At 46.6% G+C, this 23,204-nt stretch overlaps 1 long non-coding RNA gene across 1 annotated transcript in view; it reads left to right on the top strand.

Moving 5' to 3' along the window:
* Positions 1–23,204, top strand: part of Gm34828 — a 76,409-nt gene that overhangs the window by 33,164 nt on the left and 20,041 nt on the right. The window contains exon 4 of the long non-coding RNA XR_001779197.1: positions 20,735–20,943. This is a non-coding gene — a long non-coding RNA (predicted gene, 34828). The remainder of the gene's footprint in view (positions 1–20,734; positions 20,944–23,204) is intronic.

Below are 23,204 nucleotides of genomic sequence, written 5' to 3'. Positions count from 1 at the left end.
GTGACTAAGGTGCTGCTCTGGTTAAGTACACTCATCAGTGACCTCCACGGTGGCATCCTAAGTGGCCTCTGAGAACCTCTGATGCAGCAGCTGGCCACATCTGGACACATCTGGACACTTCTTCCTCCTGCCTGGGACACTTGCTTTCTACTTTTCCTTCCATCAGACCCTCCGACCTGACTCCCTTGCCGCCATTGTTAAGCCTCCCCATCTCCTAGACTCTGATGCTGCTTCTGCTTTCTACAGCCAAGGCTGCCATCTGCTTTCCTTTCTTTGAGCCCCCTCCCCTCCCCCAACACCAGTCTTACAGCGGCAGGACATGTTAACCCACTGACCTTAGAGTAGCTGTGGAGAGCCCCTGACAGAGGAGGAAGCTTCCCTTGTTATTCTGAGAGGAAAAGAAAGTTCTTTAAGGAGTTACAGGCCCAATCCTGAGCAGAGACTTTTGTAGGAGGTTTGAGGGCCTGTGCTTCTTGAGTGTGCATCCCTTTAGCCTTTCTGACGTTTACTGGGTAGACTAGCCCCTTAAGATTCTTTTAAAAAGAAGATTTATTTGCCTTAATGTTATGTCTATGAGTGTTTTGCCTGCATGTAAGTATGTGTACCACATGTGGGCCTGGTACCTGTGGCGGTCAGAAGAGAGTGTCAAATCTCTTGAATTTATGGATGATTGTAAACTGTGACAGGAGTGTTGGGGTCTGAACCTGGGTCCTCTGCAAGTGCTCTCAACCACTGAGCCACTTTTCTAGCCCCTAAGTTGGTCTATTTTTTTGTTTCTGTGGCAAAACACTAGCGATGAATCAACTTCAAAGACCCACCTTAGGGTTTCTATTGCTGTATAAATTCCATGAATAAAACCAACTTGGGGACAAGAGAGTTATTTTGGAGTGTTGTCCCAGTCCAACACTGAAAGAAGTCGGGGCAGGAACTCAAGGCAGGAACCGCGAGGCAGGAACTGAAGCAGGGGCCAGGGAGGAGTGCCAAGTTCCTGGCTTACTCAGTGTCTTGTTCTTTTGTTGTTGTTTGTTTTCTTGTATACCTTGGGACCATCTGCTCAGGGGTGGCACCACTCACAGTGGGCTGGATGGATGCCTTGATATTAATTATCCTTTAAGAAAATGCTCCTCAGTGGTGACAATTCCTCAACTGCTGTCACCTCTTCCTAAGTGACTAGTTTATGTCAAGTTGATAAAACCAAACAAACAAAAATTAACCAGCACTGGAGGGAAGATTAATTTGGTTTGAGGTTTCAGGGGTGCCTGTCAAGGTTGGACAGCTCTGTTGCTTTTTATTTTATCCTGGTTGGGAAGCAGAGAAGAAGCCAGAGTGGAGGAGGGCCATTGCAGATGGTTGTGAGCCACCATGTGGTTGCTGGAAATTGAACTCAGGACCTCTGGAAGAGCAGTCAGTGCCCTTAACTGCTGAGCCATCTCTCCAGCTCTCCAGTGGCTTAACTTTTGATGACATCAATGTCCTTATGATTCATTCACCTCTCTACTGAGTGACCAAACCTTCACCCCACAAGTCTCACAGGGATGTTTATTATCTAACTCATTAACACTCAAATAACACTGGGGGGTTTAGAACCCCCAAACTCCTCAGACCCCATGCATATCCATTCTGAGATGTCTGTGATTCAGGATTTCTTCAAGGCGTGTTTCTATACCCGCATTTCTACATGGAAGGGCTAAGCAGAGTGCCAGAGAAAAAGCCCGTAGTGACTGGGGACATCTCAGGTTGTGTTCCTGGAACTCTGAAATAGTGTTGCTTTGGGGTGTGAGGTACTGACTCTGCCTCCCCCATCAGGGGTCTGTTCAGAGACAGAAGGCCCCATTGGGCTGTACACACATACACACACACACACACACACACACACACACACACACACACACGAGCAGAAGAACTCGTTCGGGTCCTCTTGGCCTCAGGAGCATTCTGATCGGATGCCAGGAGAAACAGATTGCCAGCCCCTTTCTGGGACTGTGGGTGGCTGGGTTGAGAGAACTCTCTTCCAAGAATGTGTTTTCTCTTCCCTGTTCAGGATGCTACGATGCGCTTCCCGCTGTGCTCTTTTGAGGCTGGCATAGCAGCAAGAGCTGCTGCGAGGGGAATCCTTTATACTCCTCTCTGTGGTCAGGAGAAGTGTGTGAGTGTGTGTGAGTGTGTGTGTGAGAGAGAGTGTGTGTGAGTGTGTGTGAGAGAGAGTGTGTGTGTGTGTGTGTGTGTGTGTGAGTGTGTGTGTGTGTGTGTGTGTGTGTGTGTGTGGTCACCTTTGCCATTGTCCCCTTGTGCCTGTTGCATAGGTAGGACTACCCAATTCAGAATTGCCACTTTCCACACCTCACTACCAATAGCTCAATGCGATTGGTTAGTTCCTTGCTCAAAAGCTACACAATGGCTTCCATGATCTCTAGGATAACTTCACAGGTTTCATCTTTGCTCGAGGATCCTGAAGTCTGCCCTTCTTTGGTCTTTCTAACCACATTGTCTCAGTACTTACTGTCTCCTTCCTGGGCTGACAGGTCTGCCCACCCTTCTCAGAGCACACTGGCTTTGTGGCAGCATCCACACATCTCTCCCCTTCACACTGGCTGTCTCTCTAAACTACTTCCTGTTCTCTTATGTGGGCTGAGTATAGCCCTTGCAAAGGTCCACCTGCTGCCTGTGGGACCCACCCTATCTCTATTATCTTCTGTACTATGACTTTACTCATTTACTGAGACCAAATACCTAATGAAAGCAACTTAAGGAAGAGTTCGTTTGTGATTACAATTTGCCTGTACAGTTTATCCCAATGAGGAAGTCATGGTGACAGAGTGTGACACAGTTGCTCATATTGTGTGCATGTCTTTGTGTACATGTATGTTTGTGTGTGTCTGTATCAAAGTATCTCTGTGTGCCCCTGTATATGCCTCTCTGTGTGTATGTGCATTTGTATCTATGTCTCTTTGAGTGTTCTCATGTGTGTGTCTATGTGTGCACATAATGTATATACCTTTCTTTCTTTATGTGCATCTTTATGTGTTTCCGAGTGTGTGTATGTGTGTGTGTGGTATACTTTGTGTATTTCAAGGGTACATTCCTAGGGGTGGATCCTGATAGAGCTGTTACACTACAGCATGAAACACGGGGGCCCCCAGGCAGCGTTGGCTGCTCAGTGAAAGCAGAATGGTTTAAGGAACTCGCTCCCACGCAGATCCTGCTTCACGTTAGCTCTCTATTACCCAACGTCTTCCCACCTTTTTGGAAAATTAAGGCAGTTCTATAGTATTTCACAATTTTCAAAACTTCATGTTGATTCTTTATATCTCACAGTAAGCCTGCCAAGAGTGAGGGCAGAGACCACACTAGGCTACCTCAGATGAGGGAATGATCTCAGAGCTCTACTACACAACCCCAGGCAGACGGTGACTGAGCTGAATGGCGGACCTGTCTCTGAAGACCGTGGTGACCTTTGGATCATGCTGTCTCTTCCCCCACAGGAGCGCAGTCTCCGAAGAGCTTCATATTTTCTCTTACCTTTTTTTTTTTTTTTTCTGAGACAGGGCTTCTCTGTATAGCCTTGGCTGTCCTAGAACTCACTTTGTAGATCAGGCTGGCCTCGAACTATTCTATCTTCTCTCTGTCTTCTTTGTTCTCCTCAAAGGAAGATTCTGTCTCAAGCTACAGTGTCTCCACGTCTCTTCTTTTTTTTTCCCAAGTGTATTCTAAGAATTAGTTTTAAAAAATTGAGACAGGGTCTTTCTAAGTATCCCAGGGTGGCCTTGAACCTATGATCCTCCTGCCTGGATCTCAGGAGCTGTTGGATTCCAGGTGTGCCATCACACCCAGCTTTCTTGTTTGCTACTTGATGTCAAGAGTAACGGACTGCAAATCAGCAGATTTGTCAGGAAAACCCCACTTTCCTGGGGGGAGAAACCAGCTAGGCAGCTTTCTGCATTACAGTTCACAGCAAGTACAAGGACCGCAAACCATTGAGCAATCTTTCCTTGAACCAATTAGATCCTGACATCTGCTTATTGTTTAATTATCTTCTGACTAAAGAAATGGAAAAGTTGACAAATAGTTGAACCCAACAAGAGTCAGGTTCCGCGTCCCCCTCTTTGTGGACTGTGTATAGAACACCAACATCTCCAAGTCTGCCAACATCTCCTAGTCTCTCTGGGACACTGGCAAAAAACACAGACAAATATTTATATTGCATGGACTCAAGATGGTTTTCATTTTTTTTCATGTTTAACCAATTTCAAATGAACGACAATGGCCCTTAATGTGGTTACAAGAATTTGCCATTAATTGTCACTTGAAATTGGATCCAGCTGGTCTGTATGCCTTTGCTAGGTTCTGGTTCTTACTGACGTGGGCTGCTTCCCACTGGCTGGCTGCATACCAGCTTAGAGGAGGCACTGGTCCCCATTCCATGTGGACAAAAGGGAAGTTCAGAATTCTGCTGCTATTTCTGAGCTCTTTGCACACGGCACTCGAAGCTGTGAAGCTGTGTGAAGGCCACAAAATCAAGACTGGCTAGGTACACTGTCCTTACTCAGCAGAAAGATCCAGGCTCCAGGCTCAAATAGGTGGTGGCAGGGCTGAATGGCCAGGGGACACAGGGGTGTGCTTCAGGGTTTCAGAGTCTTTATATGGGCATGTGAAAGTCTGAGACTGAACTTGGGTGTCTTCCTCCGTATATCTCAATGTTATATTTTTGAAACAGGGTCTCCCACTGAGCCTGGAGTCCACCGATTGGCTAGACTGGCTGACCAGAAACCCCCGGGGATCCATTATCCACTACATCCCCAGCATGGGGGTTACAAGCTGGGCCAGTGTTTTAGACATGTGATGGGAATCTGAACTTGTATCATGCTTACCTGCCAGGGACTTTATGCTCTGCCTTCGGGGCGGGAATCATCATTTATACTTGGTGGCTTTCAATTTCTGTTTCATTACAGTTATATCGTTTATTAAATACTTGTAGAGGAAATGATTAATGGGATGTTAGGAAGACAGGTTTAATTAAAGTGGATATAAGGAACCTGTGAATAAAGAAGGGGTTAGATCACATGGTGGGATGCGTAGAAGTGGTAAGAAGGGTCCATAGTTCCATGACAAGGTTTCCTACATTCCAGGAGATGAAGAAAATGCAGCTTCTGCCTGAGCATAGAAAGGAAGAGTCACCTGGTTGATTAGTAATGTCTGCCCTGGTAATGGATGGGATGGTTGTACTTGGGATATGTATTTACCACTCAGGGAAGTGGATGGTCCTCTGAGGACCTTTAACAGGTAAGAAGTGAATGGAAATGGCCTCCCTCTCCGTCCATCACACTGGAGGTTGAGACCAGGAGGCCAGATAGAGAAGCTTAAAAGCAGGGCCTCTTAGCGTGTTGATCCGGAAGCAGGAGGTTGGGGCAGGGCCTAACATTCTTCATTTATAACAGGCTTCCAGGGACTGCTGTTGCTGCTGGGGTCTGAGCAGTTCCAGAATAGCAAGGACAGCTCTGGAACCTGAACCAATGTTCCTTTGCTTCAGGCACAACAGCCTGTGTGTGGGGTCTGTGCAATCTTACTCTAATCATGTCTGAAGGGTGACTACTCTACCACTGCAGACACTCACTGAGCAGATACTGAGCACCAGCAGGGTCTCCCCACTCTGCCTCCCCCGCCTCTGTGTCTGTCTGTCTGCCTGTCTGTCTTCTGTCTGTGTCTCTGTGTGTGTGCATGCACACATGCTCCGTCATGCGCACCTTTTTAAAATTCACTTTCATATTTTTAGTACCACTCTGCCCACCTGTTTGACTTGGGTTTTGGGGCTCCAACTCAGGCCCTTGTGTTTGCAAAGCCACCGCAGCTCCACCAACAAATATTTTCTGACTAAGCCATCTCCTCAGCCCTGGATTCAATGTTTAATGTGATGCTTTCCTTTTGCAATGGGTTAGGAAAGTGGGTTAGTTATTAAGTAGCATCGTCTCCTGATACAACAAAAACAGCTTAGACAAACTTCAAAACTGTTATTCTTTAGAGCACACCAGAACTGAAGGCCATGCAGGGGAATTAGAATCAAACTCCGGACAACTCCACTGTGACAGCAGCGAAGCCATCAGTAAGTTTCACAGCTTCTGCTGCCTGTGTCTTCAGTGTGTGGTGTTAATTCTGTTAAATGCTGTTGTCACAGAGTTCCTTAAATAGTTTTTAATGGGCTTTAATTTGCAGGAAAACGTTCTGTTCAGGATACAGGGGCAAGAATTGTCGAAAAAAATTAAAATGAACAGATAGGATTCCTCAGATAAACTTTCAAGCAGTCATTTTACTGGTAATGGTTCTAACAGATGATGGGGGTCTGTGTGTGTGTGTGTACTAGCAAGCAGTCAAGAGGGAAGAGAGGGAAGGAGGGAGAGGGAGAGAGGGAGAGAGGGGGAGACAGAGGTGGAGAGATGGGGGGAGAGGAGGGGAGAGAGGGGGAGAGGAGGGAAGAGAGGTGGGAGAGGGGAGGGGGGAGGGAGAGAGAGAGAGAGAGAGGGAGTGAGAGAGAGATTGTAGAAATTAATTCTCTCCTTCTGGGATTTGAACTTGGGCCACAAGTTTTGGCAGCAAGCCCCTTTACCCACTGAGCCATCTCATTGGCCTGAACCATGGAAGTAATTCCTCTTTATCTTCTCTGTGTTCCTGGAAGGGGCTCTTTCCACCACATGAACTAATTAGGATGGTAGGGAAAATGCCAGCAGGTTGGGAATGTCCTTGTGCTTTGAAATCTTAGATCTGCTTAGGTAATTAATATTACTGATTAGCTGTGAGGAAAGAACCTATAACATAAAGTCTTTCTTAAAGAATCTGCTGGAAGTCGAACTGCCACCATCCCAGCAGCCAGGAAATGGACAGGTGCAAGCAAAAGGTGAATGTCAATTGGACACTAGAGTTGGGATCTCTTCCCTGTGCTTAAAGATGTCAGCATAGTTCCATATGTCAAAAGCATGGTACTGATAAGGAATCCCATGTCCCTTCACAGACAGGGACAACAGCCCCCTACCCCCACCCCCGCCCTGCAGCTCCACCTTTGCCAGTGCCAGCCAAGGTGCCCATGTACTCCTGGCTTCACAGGGGACAGAGGTCAAAAGCCATCCTAGGAGGTTCGGGAGAATGACCCTGATCTAGAGGAGAGATTCTCAAGCAGGCCCCACTCTGTTTAGGTGGCATCTGGTGGGAACTATGTATTAGAAACATTATGTTTCTAAAATAGAGAGAATGTGACTTCTGCAGGGAGAAAATTGTCAAGCACAGTCATGCTGTGAGATTCCTACACTTGCGTGCTCTGTAACATGTCCTCAAGTTTGCTTAGCCAGCAAAGTGCAAAGTGGTAGGATTTGAATGTTCTTGTTCAACAGGCAGACACAGCATTCTGTAGGTCGCTATATACAGATACTCATGGGTACTACCAGGAGTATGACAGTTCAGCTCGTGTGACTGTAATCAAAGCTGGAGTAGAACTCTGTTGAAGTACACTCTTGTTGATTTAGACTTTTTTAAAAAGCAAACTTTATTCCCAACTACTACCCCCGCCCCCCAAAAGTATATGAACTGAAGCATGTAACAGATTTTATTTAAATTCATGTATTCACATCACAAACCACCAACCCCAAAATATCTCCTCAATTTGCCCAGCCATTTTCTTTTGTTGTTCTTGGAGACAAGAGTCTTAGTTTGTAGCCTGAGCTGTTCTGGAACTCACTGTTGTAGCCCAGGCTGACCTCAAATTTGAAGTTCTCCTGTCTTAGATTCTCAAGTGCTGGATCTCCAGATATGTACCACCACCCTGGCTCACTTAATAACATTTAATAATGAAACAGCTAGGAAACATGTAGATACCCAATGTACAATGTGAGAGCTGTTTAGTTAAGTAAATATTTAATATTCAGTAAAAATCATAGCATTAAAATTGGGAAGTTCTTGAATTTAGAGAAATGCCTATTTACCTGTTTTGAGATGGATTTGTGTGTGAAAATTGAAATATTTTAATTGAGAAGAAACCAAGTGTGTGAGCTTGTTTCTTCTCCCAGTGGACTCTCCAGGGCAGCCTTCATTTGACTACCGACATACAGTTTTGTTTGTCCTCTGGGGTGTCATGTATATTCAAAACCCTTTGCCAGGCTCAATATAGAGAGCATGTCTGCCACTCAAGAGAGCCCTGGGCTTGATCCCCAGTGCTTTGTAGCCTAGCTGTGGCGGTACAAGCCTGCAATTTCATGGGAAGCAGAGCTCATGAGGACTGGGAGTTCAAGGTCTGGCTCATACATGAGATTCTGTCTCAAAAACTATAAATGAATGAATGAATGAATGAATGAATGAATGAATGAAAAATCCTTTCTCTATGTGCCAGTCACACTTAACGCCATAGGAACTTCACCCTTGGACTCCCAGGGCCCCATGGCCTGGAACAGTACACAGCCCTAGGCTGACTGCAGTCTTTGTTGCTCACAATCTATTCACCTGGTGACCAAGGCCTCATGACCTGGGCCCAGCTTTATCCTGGGCTCCTGACATACCAAAGCTGCCTTTACCACTCAGTGGCTCTTGGTCCCCAGAACAGGACCCTACCTCTCTGCCCCTGCACTGTAGCCTCACCCTCTGCACCATGGTTTGTTTCCCATCCTCCAACCGCACTGGTCTGTCTCCTCCTTCAAGCCTTTGTTGAGGCATGGGTCCCCCGGCTCTCCGAGGCTCTGATAGGAAACACAATGAGTTTGTGTCCCCAGGGATCCATCTCTTAGGTTATTCTAGATCCTGTCTAGCTGACAATTGGGATTGACTGTCCCATGTGGCAAGCACTTTAGCCACTGAGCCACCTCCCAAGCTCTTCACTGGAATCTTGCAGCATGCTGAGTACCAGGTCTGAACAGGTACTTGGTGATGCCATATAATTTTATTAACCTTTAATTAAAAACATTAAAAATGTCTTCAGTACTGACTATTGATTTTAGCACTTGCTCCTCCATGGGCATCCTGAAAACAAATCTCTGGCTTTAATTCAGTGTATCGATCGCAGAGGGCTTGATACCTGGGAGACTTGAGAAGCAATGTGGTCCCAGCTGGAGAAGGAGCAGGCTGGCTCCTATTTAGGAAACTCTTAAGTCACAAAAGGAAAGCTAGGAACCCTACCTGGCTTTGAACAGAGGCAACCCTAAGCAGAGGTTTGGTATGTCCTTGGGCAAGTTATTTATTGTTCTCACTGTTTTTCTGCCAACTTGACACAAGCTGAAGTTATCTGGGGAGAGGAACCTCAACTAAGAAAATGCCCACATCTGATTGGCCTATAGGCAAACCTGTGGTGCATTTTCTTGATTGATGATTGATATGGGAGGGCCTAGTGCACTGTGGGTGGGGCTACCCCGGCAGGTTGTCCTGGGTTGTATAAGAAAGCAGATCCAGTAAACATGGGAGGCAAGCCAGTAAGCAGTGTTCCTCCATGGTCTGCATCAACACCTGTCTCCAGCTCCTGTCCAGACCTCCTTTTCCTCCTCTTCTTCCTCCTCCTCCTTCTTCTCCTCCTCCTCCTTCTCCTCCCCTCTCTTCTTTCTTCTTCTGATTTATTTATTTTATGTATGTGAGTACACTGTTGATTTCTTCAGACACACTAGAAGAGAGCATCGGATCCCATTACAGGTGGTTGTGAGCCACCATGTGGTTGCTGGGAATTGAGCTCAGGATCTCTGGAAGAGCCGTTGAGTGCCCTTAACCACTGAGCCATCTCTCCAGCTCTCAGATTTTCTTCATGATGGACTACAATTGTAAGCTGAAATAAACTCTCCTCACACCCCATATAGCTTTTGGCCATTGTGTTTCATTCAGCAACAGAAACCCAATTAAGACATCTATGCTCTTGGGACTTCCATTTCATCATGGGAAGATAAAAAAAGTCCTGCCCTTCCTATGGGGAGGTCTTGAGTGTTGAGGACTCTGTATGGAGACCCTGGAGCTGGTGCCTGGAAGTTGAGGCCCTCAGCAAATTGACTTTTCTCCCGACCCCAGGAAGCTCCCAGGTCATTGTGATCTGTCTGGCTAAAGACAGGAGCTCCTGTTGTCCTGGTCATAAACTGAAAGAAATCAGTGCTGGGTCTGCAAAGTTATGTAGTCCTGTTAGTTTTAACCTTGAATGTGAAATCTCTCATTTCCCAGCTTCTATGTTAATATGAATTGGAACTGTTATGGGACGAGAAGATGCCAAATTCAGACATCACCCTCCACCCACCCCCAGCCTCTCCAGAGCTGGGGTCTGGGTGCTTTATAGCTGTACCTAACATAGGCACCCTGGAGTGTCTGTCCATGGGCTATGCCTTCTAGATCCTGGATGAAGTTATAAGAAAGCCCTGTGGACCCCAGGGCTAACCCTGAGATAGAATCAAAGAGAAAGAAAATCATGAAATTGGTTAAGTCCTTGGGAGTTAGGAGAAAGGGGATTGGATGACACCAAGGCTCCATGTACTTCCGAAGCCTGAAGTTCAAGAGATGCTATCAGCCTGAAGAGAAGTTTGGGGCTCATCCACCCTTCCTGACACCATTCCCTGTCATGTCTCCAGCGGCTGCTGTCCACATCTTCCTGGAAACATTTTTATTGTTTCCCCTGGTAAATTTGAGTCCAGTGAGGTCTTTCCCAGGGTTGTTATTGGGGTTGGAGGTAGGGATGGAGATTATGAGTGCTGAAATGTCTGAAGATACAATGTAACCAAATGTCAGCCTCAGGTCTCCAGGGATGCAGCGAAGTGTCTGGCAGGTGTGGAAGGTTCTGCCGGACTCCAGCCTGCTCTGTCAGTTAGGGTCTGAGCATCTATGGGCAGCTACTTCAAGTTGCTGGCACTGTTGGAGCAGGTACCAGGGTTCCTGAGGGAATGATGCCTTCTTGTCACACACAGACCTGGTGGAAGGGATGGTATTTTCACTTGGCAGACTGAAAACAGATTTCAAGAAGTGTGGGCTGGGGAGATGGCTCAGTGGGTACGGTACCTGCTCTGTAAGCATGAGGTCCTGTGGGATCCCAGCACCCCAATAAAAGCATATGTCTTCCCAGAGCTAGGGTTAAGGTGGAGATGGGAAGGCCCTTGGAACTGATTGGCCAGCCATGTTAGCTTAATTGTTAAGCCTGAGAATCAGTGAGAGTATCAAAAATATGGTCGATTGTTTCCACATGTAGTCTGACCTAGATGGGTGCCTGTCCCAGCTCTCATCAGAAAAGCTTATCCTCACTATAGATGGCAATCAACACTGAGACCCTCGGCTGGTCAACACGGAGAGAATGAGACTGTGGAGTTCTCAGCCCTAAATGGGACACTCCCATCCCTCCCTCCCAGGCTCAGGGTTCTTTGTGGAAGAGGAGCTGGAAAAAGAGTCTAAGAGACAGAGGTGGCAGATGACTTCAAGGAGATGGGGGTTTCTGGACACAGCAGGGCAGCTGCATGTACAAACTCACAGTAACTGGGACAGCATGCGCGAGACTCCCACAAGCAAAAGCTGGGCAAAACTCCAGCCTGGAGCGGGGAGGTGGGCATGCAATCCCACCACAGTCTGAAAGGCTGTGGGCATTTAATGGCTTCTGGTATAGGGAGAGTCATTCTTCTTTAATGGTGTGTTCCCTGGCATGTTAACCACACTCCAGGACAGACTCCAGTCCAAGAGTGGCTGGCAACACAGACTGGACTTGATGGGAAAAGTTGGGCGGGTAGAGAGATGAGGGTAGACCTGGGAGGAGTTGGGGGAGGAGAGGTGACAATGATAGAGATACATAGTATGAAATTCCTGAAGTACAAGCATATTGTTTTAAAATAAGGTGGAGAATTATTGAAGAAACCATTTGACACCAACCTTTGGCCTCATCATGTATGCAGTCATGGGCATGCCCACACAAACATTTGCGCGCGAGTGCACACACACACACACACACACACACACACACAGGAGGGGAAGGGAGAGAGGTTGCGGTAACTCCTTCCTCTTTTGATTTCACAAACGTTATTCTGCCGTGGAAAGGTGTGGCTTTGGGATCATGCTCCCTGCTGTATGTGCGTACATGCTACATGTTTGAAGCTTAGATTCAAATATTTCCCAGGGGCGCTAGTCCTGCTGGCTCCTTGTCCCCAGCTGTTGTCATTAAGGCTCTAGCTTTGCAGTAATCACCCACAGAGATGATCATTCCTTCCTCCCTCCTTCCTTCCCTCCCTCCATCCCTTCCTCCTTCACTCCCTCCCCCTCCTCCTCTTCTAAATACAAGGTCTTATTATATAGCCTTGGATGGCCTAAAAGTTGCTATGCAGAGCAGATTGGCCCAGAACTCACAGAGACCCACCTGCCTCTGCACTCCCAGGACTGGAATTACAAGTGTGTACCACTGCGCCCAGATTTCTTGGGTGATTAGGGAGCTTGCAGTCAGGCCCCAGTGTTTTCATGGTAAAGTATCTTACCTGCAGGGCCATGTCCCCAGCCCCATTAAGCTAATTGTAGCTAGAATTGTGTCGCTACCTCATCCCAGTGTCTGCCAGAATCTCACTAACTTAGAATCTGTGGGATTTGAGCTCTGAATCTTTAATGAGTTCCCAAGATCTACTCAGCATCCTAAAATGAATGTAATGACTTTTGCTGTCCACATTGATATATATATATTAGGATTAAAAATCCTTACTAAGTTCTAATAATCAATATGTCATTTAGAGTTGTCCCTGTCTTTTGCAATCCAAGTGAGATTGGCTTAGACCAAGTTTCTCCTCTGTAGAAGGCCCAGGAACTCACATTTTCTGGGACTCTCTGGGGCTCCATATGCTGCTGGCTTTCACAGCCTCAGGCTTTTGGTGTTTCATGCACTGTCTTCATCTCCTCAGATGGACCAGATGGAGAGTTCAGCCTCCTCTCCATTTCCACAGAGCCATCTGCTGGCCCAGGGATTGGTGGGTGAGACCAGTTTCCTTTGAAGATGGGGCAGGGTGAGGTGGGAGTGGGCAGGGATTTACATCACTACAGCGCTAAGAAGTTCATGTTGTCATTAGGAACCCCCACTCTTGATCACACCATCTCTCTTGCTTTTCCTTAGGCAGCTGTGTTATCTTTCAGTTCCCCAGTCCTTTCATTCTCTGGTTCTTTCTCCTCTTTTCTGTGTCAAACCATTCCTCCTCCTTTCCACATGCCCTGCAGAGCAAGTTGGCCTTTGCCCCATGGCCTTGGCTGTGGCATGCACCATATGCTTTCAGACCCTGCCATCTCCTCCCGAAGGCATCGCTCCAAACAGAGCCCGTTTCCTCCTTAGAGGGGTCCTTGTACTAGCTGCAGATAATGAAGCCTCGCCTCATTTACCTCTATGAGGAGTGCTGAGGCTGGAAGCCATCCCGAGACCTCGAGGCAAGCTGATAACAGCCATTGGCCCAAGGTCGCTGGCAGGTAAGAAGCGGTGTAAAATCAGGATGAAGGCCCTGGCTCTGACATTGGTGTTCCTGTTGCTTAGCTGATTTTATTAACAATGTGGGTTTGCAAGGCATTCCTACAAGTGCAGTGATTAGGAGCAAGGCTTCGGGGTTTCCATATGGGCCACCCCATGATATGCACAGGTAGTTCTACACCCCAATCTGGACCTAGCCGCTAATCCTCAAGAGGTTGCTGCTTCTGTATGGGTCTTGGGTCGGCGGAATCCAGGATGTAGCCCCATTTCCACCGTCCTATCCTGAACTTAGATAGGAGTTGTTTCTTTGGGGGCCTCAGCTCACGGCATTCAAAAGACAGGCCTGGTTTTGGATGTTCTGAATAATTTGTAGACATGTCTCAGTGCACATTTGACTCTCCGTGTGAGGGAGAGCCAGGGTTCTTCACACCACTGAGCCAGAGTCAGGTCTGCTTACGCATAACTGCTTCACAGAGCTTTGGGTCAGAGGAAGGTCTCCATTGCACAGGGAATACTTCAATGCGTCTGGTCTAGCTCACACACGGGATCCATGCTTCCGTGACCCCTGAGCCTTCATGGCTGTAATGAGCTGGGCTTTTACATGGCCTTCCCTTTTGTGGGGACGCATGAGCAAAAAGGCACAGACGTGATCCATCACCAGGCACCCAAGGCAGCTGGGCCAGTGGGTGGGTCCCCATGGTGTTGGGTGTTTTGGGGGACTTTCTGGGTACTGGTAAGTGTGAATCAGGGTGCAAGTTTTCCATTTCCTCTGCCCAACACCCTATTTTGGAACTACACATAAGTGTACACTTCAGCAGATCATAGGTGTGGAAGGTTCCACAGGTCTGAAGGGGGTGTGGGAGAGTACAGAGAGCTGGGCCCAGGTGGGCACCCTCTATTTCCACTGTGGGTGGTATCCTGTGTATGAAGTCCTTGTCTTGTCTCCTGCCAACCTTCAGAGAGGGCTCTTTCCTTACTCAGCCCATATATTCTGTGGCTCCTCAGAGCAACCAGGCAGGGCACAGGTGACACCAGGGATAGATGCAGGCTCTGAAGCTTGCCAGGGGCAGGGGAGACTCTGCTCCCTGCAAGCACAAGTCTGACTGATCATTGACTTCCTTCAGCCTCATACTAAGAGTAAAGGGAACACCAAGGTCTACGTGTTAGACCTCAGCATTTGGCCAACACTCATGTATCTATGATCTCATTTCACCACCCACAATATCAAGAGAGGGGCATTGACAGGATCATAGTGACGGCATATAAGAGGCACGTAGGGATGTAACCAGGTCTGAGGGCTTAGCGTAGTGCTGTGTCTCCCACTCCAACTCCTGACCTCCATGTGTGCTCAGCCCACACTAGAATTCTCTATCACTACCAAGGAAAACGCAAGGGCAGACAAGTGTCCTTACCTAACAGTAGCTGTTGGAATAGCAGCATTAGAATGTGTTCCTCTTCCTGTCATTCTACCATTCTCTGAGCCCCTGTTTTGTCCACACACGCCCTGTTTACTCATCCACTCATTCGTTCATTCTTCCATCCACCCACACCTGTCTGTCCGAGCTTGGCTGAATGCATACCGTGTGCTCGCTCAGCCAATACTGGCATCTTAGGGAGTGCAGAGGGTGGTAAGGTGTGATGTTGAGAACTCAGAATCCGGTTAGGAGCAATGGGAAGGGGGTGTGGGAACCCAATTTCCCAGCCAGGGCAGGTACAGTCTCATCTGTTCTTATGGGCCAAGGTTGGCAGGCACGGGGCACTACAGGGATGGCTCCGTGGATGTCTTTTAAGCTTCAACTTTCCTGCAGCACCAGGACTCCTTAGCTCCACAGGAGTATAGAGAAGGGAGGGCTTGGATAACCTGAGTGGTCAAGGGGGACTTCTCGGGAGTGGAGGGACCTGACTCCACTTAAGAAGTTGGGGAAAAAGTAAAAACTAGGAAAGAGGAGAAAAAGGAGAATAACAAAAGGATGAAGAGGAGGAGAGCAGAAAAGGAGAAAGAAGAATAAAATGAAGGAGAAAAGAAGTAGAAGAGGAAGAAGAGGAGGGAGAGGAAGAAGAGGAAGAGGAAGAAGAAGAAAAGAAGAGGAGGAGGAGGAGCAGGAGGAGGAGGAAAAGGAAAGTAATTGGGAAGACTTCTGAAGAGGAAGGAAGTAGGGGGAGTATCAGCATTCAAGCAAACCTTAGACTGTAGAAGAACCTGTCTCCAGCCCTTCTGCCCTCCACTGGATGTGTGTCAGGTGAACCTGAAGTGGGTGGTGCAGCAGCGGTTGGCTGCTACCTCCAGTGTTGATAAGAACCTGGCCTGCTGGGATGGGACAATCTGTCAGCTCCTGGGGCCTCGAATGCTCCTTTGGCAGGCAGCACTGGCACACATCTTCCCCTCTCTCCTTTTTGTGTTGTTAGAGAAACAGAAGAGAGAACATGAGCCGCGAACGAACACATAGGGAGAGAAGGGAAGAAGAAGCAATGGGAAGGGAGAGAAAGGGAAAGAGAGAAAGAAGCAATGAGATTCAAACCAGATGAAAGAAGACAGAGAGGAAGCAGGGGAGAGGGGGGGGGAGGGAGGGAGGGAGGAAGGAAGGAAGGAAGGAAGGAAGGAAGGAAGGAAGGAAAGAAGGAAGGAGAGGGAATAAAGAGGAAGAAGAAAGGAGGGAACAGGAAGAGGTCGGGGAAAGGAGATTTTAAAAAGGAAAACAGTGGCCGAGGCCCATCAGCCTTCCTTTGAACTTTATTTTCATTGACTTCTGACCCTTGGACATACATATAGGGTGTTCCATCATGATTCAACACAGGTAATGAGCACACAGGGGCCATGATCTTTTCTAGTCACACAACCTATCCTTTTGAGACAAGGCCCATGTAGCTTGGGCTAGCATAGTACTCTCCATGCAGCTAAAGATGACCTTAAACTTCTGATCCTCCTGGCTCTATCTCCCAAGTGCTGAGATTGAAAGACTCACAACATGAGGACTCCCCCATGTTCTGACTCAGGAGAGGCGACACCCCAAAATCACCCACAAGAAACGGTCTTATTACAAACTGCAAGAGGATTTTTATTCAAGAGCGCTCTCGGGCCCACGGTCATACACCACGCAGGGGTAGAGGACCGTGGCGCCCCAAGTAGCTGGGTAAGGGGGTATTTAAAGGAAGAAACCACAACTCAAGGAAGTGGGGAGGGCATTGTTGGAAGATACCAAAGATACTAGTTAAGAGTCACAAGGAAGTGTAAAGTTACAAGAGTCACAAGGAATACCTGGTAATTGTTAACTCTCAAGACAACTTCTAAGAGCCCCTAACAATAGCACATTTTCATTTCAGGTTCTGGTAATGGTCAGGGTGACTTTCTTTGAATGAGCACTCTTTGAACCCAGGAAGCGGGTGGGTAGAGGAATGTCGCTATCTGTTTTATGATTAGCATACCTTTACAAAGGCCACATTCCCTAAATGTGAATGTGGGCCTAAAGGCCTAGAATTCTGTTTTTACTTTGTTATACTTTCAAGATAACAGGCGTGTGCCACCATGCCCAGCTTATGGGGGTACTTGGGATGGAGCCCAGGGCTTTGTGTGTGTTAGGTGTGGTTGTTTGAATGAGAATGAGACCCTTAGGCTCATGTATGTGCATGTTTAGTCCCTAGTTGATAAACTGTTTAGAGAGAATTAGAAGGTGTGGCTTGTTGGAGTAAATGAGTTCTTATTGGAGGAGGTACATCACTGGGGGTGGGCTTTAGGTTTCAGAAACCCATGACAAGTCTAGTATCTCTCTGTTGCCTGTAGACCAGGATGTAAGGCCCTCAGCCACTGCTCCAACACCATGCCTGTCTGTTTCCTGCCATGATGCTAATGTACTAACATACTGAAACTATAAGCAAGCCTTCGATTAAATGCTTCCTTTCATGAAGGTTGCTTTGGTCATGGTGTCTCTTAGACAAACCCTCTAGCAACTGAGCTCCAACATCCATTTTCCCAGCTTTCTTTCTTGTTTGAGAAGCCTTGGCACTCTCTACTCTCCTTCTTTGTAAGATTGTAATAAATGATTAGGTCCAGTACCACCCCACTGTGGCAGGGCTGCCTTCTTAATCCTCCAAAGAACTTTGACTAATTCTTTTAAAAAGTACTTGGGAAGCTGGGCATAACCATAACCCTAGCACTTGGGAGGTGATGTCCGAGGGTCGGAAACCCAAGGTCATCTTGGCTATCTACTGAATTTGAGGTCAGCCAGGCCTATTTATTGAGATCCTGTCTTAGAAACAAAAGCAAGTGTCTGGGAGTATTGTTCATCACTTAAGAGAACTGGCTATTCTTCCGGAAGATCTGTGTTAGATTCCCACTCCCACTCCCGTAGAGTAGCTCACAACCCTCTGTAACTCCAGTCTCAGTGAAACCAACATCCTCTTCTGGTCTCCTTAGGTGCTGGATGAACATGGTGCACAGCCATACAAGCAGATATAGGTTATTTCGTAAATCAGTTTTCTTATCTCAAGTGTTTTGAGAGATTGGAGGGGGAGGGAAGTGAAGAAAGGAGTATGGGATGGAGGAAAAGAAAGGGAGGAAGGATTGCTTTTTAAAGAATCATGTCTTCAAGGTCACTTCAAGGGGAAGGTAGAGGCGTTTCCCTGACAACTGTTATCCTCACTACCCATGATTCCATGACAGATTCCAACAGTGTTCATGGTAACACTCCTCTGACTGTGGTCAAGGCTTAAGAAGTCCCTCCTCTCCCACCTTCCCCCGGCTCTGTGGGTCCCTGGCTGAGCCAGAAGAGCCATTGCTCTTCTAAGGAAGCAGAAAACTGCTGAAAATTCCAGCCCAGATTTGTATCACAGAGTTTTGGTGTTTTGCTGTTGTTACTGTTGTTGCTTTGTTTTGATGGGGAGGTTTTTGTCTTTTATTTACTGTGTACAGACATGTCAGAGGAGTGTTACCATGAACACTGTTAGAATCTGTCATGGAATCATGGTAGTGAGGATAACAGTTGTCAGGGAAACGCCTCTACCTTCCCCTTGAAGTGACCTTGAAGACATGATTTTTTTTTTTCATTTGATTTTTTATTAGGTATTTTCTTCATTTACATTTCCAATGCTACCCCAAAAGTCCCCCATACCCTCCCCCCCTACTCCCCTACCCACCCACTCCTACTTCTTGGCCCTGGCGTTCCCCTGCATATAAAGTTTGCAAGACCAGTGGGCCTCTCTTTCCAATGATGGCCGACTAGGCCATCTTCTGATACATATGCAGCTAGAGACACGAGCTCTGGGGGGTACTGGTTAGTTCATATTGTTGTTCCACCTATAGGGTTGCAGACCCCTTTAGCTCCTTGGGTGCTTTCTCTAGCTCCTCCATTGGGGGCCCTGTGATTCATCCAATAGCTGACTGTGAGCATCCACTTCTGTGTTTGCTAGGCCCCGGCATAGTCTCACAAGAGACAGCTATATCAGGGTCCTTTCAGCAAAATCTTGCTAGTGTATGCAATGGTGTCAGTGTTTGGAGGCTGATTATGGGATGGATCCCCGGGTATGGCAGTCTCTAGATGGTCCATCCTTTTGTCTCAGCTCCAAACTTTGTCTCTGTAACTCCTTCCATGGGTGTTTTGTTCCCAATTCTAAGAAGGGGCAAAGTGTCCACACTTTGGTCTTCATTCTTCTGGAGTTTCATATGTTTTGCAAATTGTATCTTATATCTTGGGTATTCTAAGTTTCTGGGCTAATATCCACTTATCAGTGAGTACATATCATATGAGTTCTTTTGTGATTGAGTTACCTCACTCAGGATGATGCCCTCCAGGTCCATTTGCCTAGGAATTTCATAAATTCATTCTTTTTAATAGCTGAGTAGTACTCCATTGTGTAAATGTACCACATTTTCTGTATCCATTCCTCTGTTGAGGGGCATCTGGGTTCTTTCCAGCTTCTGGCTATTATAAATAAGGCTGCTATGAACATAGTGGAGCATGTATGATTCTTTAAAAAGCAATCCTTCTTCCCTTTCTTTTCCTCCACCCCATACTCCTTTCTTCACTTCCCTCCCCCTCAAATCTCTCAAAACACTTGAGATAAGAAAACTGATTTAAGAAATAACCCATATCTTGAAATAGGAATATGACAAGATATCTCTGTAGACACTATAGTTTAAAAAAGTTTTGGAACTTTTGGCCACTTCAAAGTTTCATAAAGTAGGAGTAGAGGGAGGGTATCTAGGCTATTGAAAAGAAAGAGAAGGGTCCCGGGCTTTAGGTCCTATGTAGAACACATAGCTAGAAAGTAAGAAATGGAGTGAGTGACAGACATTGTATAGCTGCCAATGCTTAGGGTCCCATATGGCTCAGGTTCACCAGAGAGCATCGTTGAAAGAGATGTATAACTCCAGGATCCTTGACAGTCTTCAGATAGCTTCTCATGGGTGAAGCGTCCACTCATCCTCCCACATATGAAGTGGCCCAGAGTTTCTGCCTGGACAGTTTCCTCGTTACAAAGTCGCATGCTCACAGGGGCTGCTGCTGTGTCTTCTCTGTTGTTACGGTTCTGAATCCCTGTCGTCGGCTCTCTCACGTGTACCTACGGACTAACTGCTCTGCTTTGGGCTAACTGCAGTGATGGAGGACCAAGTTCATGAGAATACAGCCTGAATTTCTCTTGGTTGATTTTCTTATTAATAATCTCTTTTCTCCCTTCCTCCTTTTTCTCTTTCTTTTTCTCTTACTTATCTACCCACTGTTTTCTTTCCTGCTCTCTCCTCCTCTTCCTTCCTTCCTCTTTCCCCTTCCTTTCTCCCTCCACATCCAGATGAGGATAACCCTGGCATTCTGTAACTGTTGGGATTACAGGATTCAATGCCATGCCCCGTTTTATGCTGGAGATTGGGTCCAGGGCTTGGTGCATGCCCAGCAAATACTCTACCATTCCCAGCTCCTTGTGAACAATCATTAGGGACATTAGCAAATATCCTCCCACACAAAATAAGTGTGTAAAAACTGAGACCTTTCCGACATACACACACTAATCAGACTGGAGACAGAAGCAAAGAAGCCCAGGCTCTCACCTGGGTGACTCTCATCTTCTGGGAGGAAGAAAAAAAGTCACAAAACCTCGTTATTGCTGTGTGAGAAAGACTTGAATGAATGGAAAGAGGCACAACATGCTCTCAGTTGGGGGAAAGGTCCCTGAGTTAATACATAGATCTAGAAAGAAATCTCAATGGGAACTCTTGGTCATTCCATAAACAACTCTCTGCTGTGTATCTGGAAGAGTAACAAGCTAAAAATCGTTGAATTTTCTCAAAGATCAAGGGGATAGGATGTCTTCTAATAGACATTATGATATATCTTACAGCTATGGTGCTCAGAGTTTGGGCTCAAGAAGCAAGAAGCATTGTGATTCCATGAGAAAACCCTGGGTTTAAAAAATCAGCTTTCCTAAAGCCAAGAAACTAACACAGATACAAAGCAGCATTCCGAATCAAGAGGAAGAGCTGGATGAAATGGTGTCGAGACTTTGACTGCTCGTGGGATGACCGATGTGGATCATTGTCTTTTCCTCGGGTAATTCCAGACACACCTCAGCATCAAGCACAAGAGATCCATTAGCAACTGATAGAAGCAAGAGGTGCCTCTGTGATCATAGGTAGAAGCAAGAGGTGCCTATGTGAGCTTAGAGATCCGTTAGCAGTAGATAGAAGCAAGAGGTGCCTCTGTGAGCTTAGAGTTAGTATGACCCACTTAAGCTCAAAGACAAGTCAAGGAATCGGAAAGGGAATCATCAACAGAACAAAACCCCTGAAAAATCTCTGCTTTAATATGTAAAGAGCTCTTACAAACAACTGATATTCCAGCAGAAACACTAGCAAGGAACATTAACAAAATAAAACACATACACACCAACCCGAGAACCTATTTTACCATTAACCAAAGACATACAAAGTAAAACGATACGGTTCTATTTCAACTTTCAATTGTGTGGGCTTTTTTTTTTTAATAGTGTCTCATGTAGCTTAGGCATGTGCTTCTATACCTGGTTTATGAAGCACAGGGGTTTGAACCTAGAGTTGTATTCATGCTAGGCAAGCTCTCTACCTACTGAGCCACATCCCAAGCCCCTCAATTGCCCAGTTGTCAAGATGAGATGATCGTGCTGATGATGAGTCCTGAAGAGTTTCCTAACCTGATTCAGTTTTGACCTCATGGTTAAGATTCTCTAGGCCAGACTTGGGTTCACAGGCCCCTTCAGCAAGATTCCTGCACACAGGGAGATGGAAGGATCAAGTAAACACAGCAGGTGAATCCATCCAACTGCCAGCTTCTGACGGTCAGCATCCAAGGCAGGGTCTGGCCTCTAGTCGGTGTTCAGGGTCAATTGAGTGAAGGAAGGATGAGTCTTGAGATAGAGGGATGAGCTGACTGCCTACATGGCAGGCTGGCTGGCTGGCTTGAGACAGTGTTCTCGGGGTCTCCTTCAACTATCAGGGAGGGGAGGGGAGAACTGAAGGTAAATATGATGGGAGGAGACAGGGGTGGGGCCAGAGGCCTCCCTGTCTTCTGTGGCAGCCAGCGAAGGAAGGCTGAGCTTGCTAGTTCTTTTGTGTACACACCATAAAAGTTAAGGTGGTGGTCCCAACAGTCCACGACTGGCCTATGCTGCCTGCCTCACCCACAACATGTGATTTGAGGCTCACTTTGTTTGTATGTATGTATGTATGTATGTATGTGTTTTATGTGTGGTTTGGCATGTGTGCATGTCTGTATGTCTCTGTGTATATAATACATATGTATATATGTATATAATCCATGTATGATTGCATGTGAGTGCATGTTTATATGTGTATATATTTCTATGTGCATGTGTATGTAAGTGCATTATTTCTATGTGTGTGTGAGTGCATGTGTATGTGTGTATGTATATGTGTGTGTCCATGTGTGTGCACATGTGTACATGTGTGTATATGGATGTGTGTATGTGTGTGAATACATGTGTGAAGATGGGTGTCCATATATGTGTGCACATGTATTTGTGTGCATGTGTGTATGTACATGTATGTGTTTTAAGTATGTGTGTTATAGTTTGTATGTGTGAGTACATATGTGTGGGTGTGGGTGTTAATGTGTGGGTGTATATATATTTACATATATATACACACACATATATATATATTTGTATGCTCATGTGTGCGTATGTGTATACATGTGTGTGTGTTTATTCATGTTCTTGAATGTAAGAGAAGGTACACAGGTACTACAGGGCACATTCAGAGGTCAGAGGACAACTTTGAGGTTTGAGATAAACTTGTTTGAGATAGACTTTTCACTGCTGAGGATGCCAGGCTAGCTGGCCCAGAGCCTCCCACCTTCCAGTGGGTAGTGCTAAGAGTACAGAAATGTGCGCTACTGTCCCCAGCTTTTATGTGGCTTCTGCAGATTCGGACTCAGCTCCTCAGGCTTGTACAGCACGAACTTCTAACCACTGAGTCATCTCTCTGGCCTTGGGGCCAGTTTAAGGCTAGGAGGTCAAGTTGTTATTCCCACTTGGTGTGCAAAACAATGACGTCAGGTAGGAGGAAAATTTGTCCCATGCTCAACTCACACAGATTATTCAAGTAAAGGAGCCAGGCTTGAAGCCGGATCTGTCTGCCTACCAAGTCTTAACCTTGCAGCTCTGTTCTCCAAGTACAGACTTAGTTCTCTCCACGGCAGCAGAGAAAGAATCCACTTTTGCTGCGTGCGCATCTTGGGAGGAACCCTGGCTCTACCTCTAAATCAAAGCCTGGATGTGAGGGTTGTTCTGGGAATGGGCCGTCAGCATGGTGGCA

This window comes from Mus musculus, chromosome 9 (genome assembly GCF_000001635.26).
Source record: "Mus musculus strain C57BL/6J chromosome 9, GRCm38.p6 C57BL/6J".
NCBI classification, from domain to species: domain Eukaryota; kingdom Metazoa; phylum Chordata; class Mammalia; order Rodentia; family Muridae; genus Mus; species Mus musculus.
The sequence above is the reverse complement of the archived record's forward strand: the minus strand, read 5'-3'. Positions and strand labels throughout refer to the sequence as shown.